We start from the raw sequence: 6,000 nt of genomic DNA, 5'->3' as shown, positions 1-6,000 counted from the left end.
AGAACATGACAAAATTCCCTGTACAAGGTTGTCATGACAATGGAATTTTTATTGTTTTTTAACAACTAGGTTTTTCCCTAAATAAAAGAACACGTCATTTAGTAAGAACTTAAAGCAGGCAATACTCTACAAAAACAAAACACCTGTAGCCAGGAACGGGCTTATTATGTCTAAAGTAGATTTTAACCAGCCTGGGCCCCTATCTTAGCACTTTACTTGCTGAAAAGTCTCTGTTCTTTTAAAACAATATACTCCTTTTTAGGGAACCATGTCATCTTCTTGGTGGAGGAAATCAATCCCCATTAGCTCTCTAGGGTCTTTTTGGCTGACTAGGGCCCCTCATTGCATAGTAACAAAAATCATAGCTGCAATTATTATTTTATTACAACAACTTTAAAAAAAACAAACTCTTGGGATGAAAAGGGGGAGTTAAAAGAATGCAGTGCATCAAAATATCAACCACAGTTGTGTTTGGATATGACTATGTAGGATTTTTTCAAGAAAAGAAAGTTCTACCTAAGCTGACACAATACAGTCATCTCCTTATGTTCCTACCATCCTTTTGCTTTCCGAAGAGCCATCGCATCTACGTCCAAATTTTGTTCTCCATGAAGTCTAAATGAGCAGTTATTAACATAGACCCCCCACCACCACCACCAAAAAAAAACACACCTGGCAGAAAAAAGTGCAGGACAGGGTAGAGAGGAAGATGCATCCACCTGGCAGCTGAGATTCCTGGACACCAGCCTGTGCCTTGCTGACATGGGACAAGTCACGCACACATTCAGAGCATCTGTCTCCACATGTGGAAAATAAAAGTTTGGCCCAGATCATTCAAAAGAGCCTCTTTCTGATATAACAGTCTCATTTCTTGGAAATAGGGTTCAGATCTCCCAATTCCCAGTACCTGGCTCTCACAAACCCAGTTCTGTGGGATTTAGAATATACAGGGTGACCATCAAGTCTGAAAACATAAGCAAATCAATAATAAATGGCTTATCAATTAAATAACATGATAAAATTATAATCTACATCTCCAGAGTTGATGACCACTGTGTAACTAACGGCACAATCAATCTTCTTCCATCATCTTTCCTACAGCAGGAATTCAGGGCTACATAACCAACAACAAAAGTAGGAGGGGGGTCTCTTGTAGGAGTAGCGACTCAGACCCCGCCACACCTATGCAGACACTTACCTTAGAGATGAAGATCACTTGGCTTGCACCTGTATTCTGGAACAACACTCCAGGACACCAGACACTAAATCCTGGACACGTCACTCAGGAAGGTCCCACAGCCAAAGATATTCCACAAAAACAAAATAACTGTAGTCCGAAAAGGAGCACAACCTGGGGACTAGAGAAAGGAAGCCTCAGCAAAGCAAAGCAGTCTGAAAAGAAAGCAACACTGACTGTGTATTATGGCCTTTCCAACATTGCGTGTAGGAGTGAAACTGGTGCAGAACTGCAAAGCTGAGGGCTCACTCGTGCAGCGTCCACAGAGGGAGCTGAGGCACGCTCTTCAAACACTTCAACCTGCTAGCCAACTGCAGCTGGTTGACAAAGCCCAGCTGAATCCATTCTGTTTCACCAGGAGCTTCACCTGCAATGTTCAGAGCCTGAAAACTTATAGGTAGACAAAGAGGTTAACTCTCAAAGCCCTGAAATAAACAACGCTAACTCCTCTGATAAGCAATAGCTGTTTTCTGGTGCGTCTAATACAGGGGTACTGAGTACACAACAATGATAAGCTTCAAAAGGCTCTGGCAGAGATGAGTAAGTGGGTGCATGACTAAGGCCTCAGCTTAGATATCTTTTCTAACAGGGAGCCCTTGCCTGACCCTTCCACCAGACCCAGCTCCTGGTTTGGACCAGGCGTCCCTCTTCCAGGCATCCACAGCAGCCAGTACTCTTCAATGACAATCTAGCTGTCATTGAAATGTCTTATTTGTTTATTCATCTCTCCCACTAGATTGTAGCTCCTCAAATAAAGGGACCCTTTATGATCCTGGGCTCCCAGAGTCTAGCATCGTGCCTGGCACAGAGAAAATAGCTCAGTAAGCATTCACGTTAGGAAAGGAGGTACATGCACTTTATATTCTCAGTGTCAAAGGCTCAATAAATGCTTGTTGAACTAAACTATACTAATTTGAGAACTGCATTGCTTAAACAACAGTACTTCCCACAGCTTCTTTGGTGGGGTGGGATCATGGAAGAGATCACACAGGGAGTAAATGACAGAGTTGGGATGGAAACCCCTGGGAGAACAGCTCTGGGGTCAGACTTCCAGAGGTTTCTATCCCAACTCTGTCATCTACTACCTGTATGATCTACAGACCCACAGGCAAAATACTGCATTTCTTTATGCTTCCATGTCATCATCTGTAAATTGGGGTCGTCGTACCCATCTCCAGGAGTTGTCATGAAGGTCCAAGTGCCTGGAATGCTTAGCTCAGAAGGTGGAGCTTATGACTCACTCAGTAAATGACTGCCATTGTTATTACCCCTTCTCTGGAAATAAGATACAGGGTAAACTTTGCCCAGCCCCAGTAAGAGGTCAATCTTAGCCCTGTTTTGACCAGAAGCCACTTAAAAGTCTGGCCACAAACTTGCTTTTTCTGGGTTCTTTTGAAGATTAAGCTGACTGAGGTCCCCTGTAACTTACATATAAAGCAGAATTGTGTGTGTGTGTATATATATATATATATATATATATATATATATATATATATGCCTACAGCTCAGATATTCAGTTGTTTGATGACTGCTTCTCAATGTCCAGAGCCGACCTCCTGGCAACATCACTATGAGTGGTGTGTGTGTCAGGAAAGTGACACAGCTGATGCATTTGGGGTTGGCAGCTGCTCTGTGGCTACAGCCTTAGCTTAAGTGTGGAATTAGAGAAGGCTTTTCTGAAAGACCATTTAAAGCCAGGGACACTAGGCATCAGAGGGACCCAGCAAATTTTGTGTCTCTACGTTCTGAGTCTCCCTTTCTCCCTGCTCCCCTCATATCCTTTCTCACCCAGCACTGTCCTTTCGCTTGGTCCCTGTAGACCACAGTCTCTTTCTTCATAAACTATTTTTTTAAATCAGTCAGAATAGGCTGTTGTGGCTCATGCCTGTAATCCCAGCACTTTGGGAGGCCGAGGTGGGTGGATTGCTTTTGGTCAGAGTTTGAGACCAGCCTGGTCAACATGGCGAAACCCCATCTCTACTAAAAATACAAAAAAATTAGCCAGGCATGGTGGCGGGCAACTGTAGACCCAGCTACTCAAGAGGCTGAGGTTGCAGTGAGCTGAGATCGTGCCACTGCACTCCAGCCTGGGTGACAGAGCCCTCAGAAAAAATAAAAATAAAAATAAATTAAAAAGTCTCAGAATAGAATATCCATTCTGCTGGAGGCTACTCAGCATTTCAAGAGCAGGGAAATCTGCTCTTTACCTTTTCTCCATCCCAAATAACTCCTTTCTTGAAAAGAGCTTTATTGAGGTATAATTTGCATACCATAAAATGCAATCATAGAACATTTTCATCACCCCAAACATATCCTCTGTGCCTATTTGCGGTCACTCCCCTTTCACACCTCGGGACCCAGGGAACCACTATTCTACTTCCTGTTTCTATAGATTTGCCTTTTCTGGGCATTTCCTATTAATGGAATCTTACCGTAGGTTTTTTTTTTTTTTTTTTTTTTTGGTCTGGATGTTTTTATTTAGCATAGTGCTTTTTTTCATCCATATTGTTGAATTTATCATTCATTTTTATTGCTGAATAATGTTCCATGGCATGAAGGTAGCCACTTGTTTATCTATTGACCAGCTGATAAACATTTGGGTTGTTTCCAGCATTTTGTGGGGATGAGGTTGTTTCCAGTTTCCATCTCAAATAATTCTCAATTGTTTTTCATTGTTCTGCTCTATCCATCCCATCCATATCATTTTTCCCCAGAATCCCTTCTATCCAACAGGAGAGGTTCAGATACTAGGCACCTCCCCAAAATAAATAAAAATAAGGAAACCTGACAAATGTTCACCACATCTACAGCTGAATTCTATGTTTTAAGTGAATATGCTATAAACAAAGATTCAAATAACTTCCACTTATAATGCAAATAAAGACTTCTTTTATGTTTGCTAATTACATTTATCCTTTATACGGAAATAATTTTAAAATGAAGAAAATGTAGATACAAGCCACATATAACATCCATCAGATACTCAGATATACAAGTGCTAATATTCAAAGTAAAATGTGAAACTTGGATAGTATGGTCTGAATCTTTATGTGCCCTCCAAAATCACATGTTGAAATTTTCGGCTGGGCGCAGTGGCTCAAGCCAGTAATTCCAGCACTTTGGGAGGCCGAGGCGGGCGGATCATGAGATCAGGAGATCAAGACCATCCCGGCTAACACGGTGAAACCCCGTCTCTACTAAAAATACAAAAAAAAATTTAGCCAGGCATGGTGGCGGGCACCTGTAGTCCCAGCTACTCAGGAGGCTGAGGCAGGAGAATGGCATGAACCCGGGAGGCAGAGCTTGCAGTGAGCCAAGAGTGCGCTACTGCACTCCAGCCTGGGCGACAAAGTGAGACTGTGTCTCAATAAATAATCGGTGAACTCAGATGAAGTATATAGGGCAATTCTTTGTGCTCTTCTTGCATTTTTTCTCTATACATTTGCAATTATTTTTATTTTTTTATTTTTTAAGACAGAGTCTCTCTGTCACCCAGGCTGGAATGCAGTGGGACCATCTCGGCTCACTGCAACCTCAGCCTCCCAGGTTCAAGCGATTCTCCCGCCTCAGCCTCCCGAGTAGCTGAGACTGCAGGCGTGTGCCACCACACCTGGCTAATTTTTGTACTTTTTAGTAGCGACAGGGTTTCACTATGTTGGCCAGGCTTGTCTTGAACTCCTGACCTCGGGTGATCCACCTGCCTTGGCCTCCCAAAGTGCTGGGATTACAGGTATGAGCCACCGTGCCCAGCAGCAATTATTTTTAAATAAAAAGTTAAAATAAATTTCCCCCAAAAGAGTGGAGAAAGTTCATTATCCTTCAGTCCAAAGACTTTATCTCTAGCTGGAGCACCAGGAGATGCTTCCCTGAGTCAGTACCAATACACTTGGGAAGTACCACATGACAGTCTTCAGTTTCCCTCAATTGTCTATTAAGAATCAAATTTCCATGGTATTAAAGGTGGCTTGAACCCATTTAGCTTTTTATCTTATACAGCTTCGGGAGGCTTGAATATCATAATCTTGAATATATAAGCCACAGTGTGAAGCAGTATATTTGTTTCTTGGTTCTGAATGAATCTCTTCCACATACCTCAAGTGAACTACCTTCCTTGTAGTCTACAATCTGCGAAACATCACTCTGCTCCCTCCCCCATTTTCTTCCCTGTAAGACATTGCAGGCCTCTTCACACCCAAAAGTGATGCTTGTTGAGACTCAAGGATATTTCATCCTTAAGTAGTTACTGGGAGTTACTGTGCCTTGCTGGAATAAGGTGTTGCCCCAATTTACTGTTCTATAGGAACAACTACTTCCCAGAGGTAAAAGGAAGGAAAGCAAAAGGAAATAGAAATGGAAACAAAGGAACCCAGCACCACTGACCACTGTCCCAATAGCTATACTGATCAGTACTTATTTATTGAGTTCTAGGACACTGAAGAATTTTAAAACGTCAGACCCTTCTTTACTTCCGAAAAACGTGAAAGCACAGTACCAGAATCCAGAGATCTGAATGCAGCAGCATACTCTCCTGTATATCATGCTTTAGCTTTTCTGACTAGCCACACTCAATGTAGCATGTATCTTCATATCAACCCCACAAACGCCATTCTCTGAACATTTTGAGCTCCTCTAATCCCCCCAGAGTATCCACTGCTTATTTTAAAATTTCAGGGCTAGTTCTACCAAATCATCTTATCTGAGAATTTTTTTATTTCTAGAGACAGAGGATCACTCTGTCACTCAGGTTGGAGTGCAGCAGCTCA

Source organism: Pan paniscus, chromosome 4 (genome assembly GCF_029289425.2).
Source record: "Pan paniscus chromosome 4, NHGRI_mPanPan1-v2.0_pri, whole genome shotgun sequence".
NCBI lineage: Eukaryota > Metazoa > Chordata > Mammalia > Primates > Hominidae > Pan > Pan paniscus.
Note: the sequence above shows the minus strand (reverse complement) of the source record.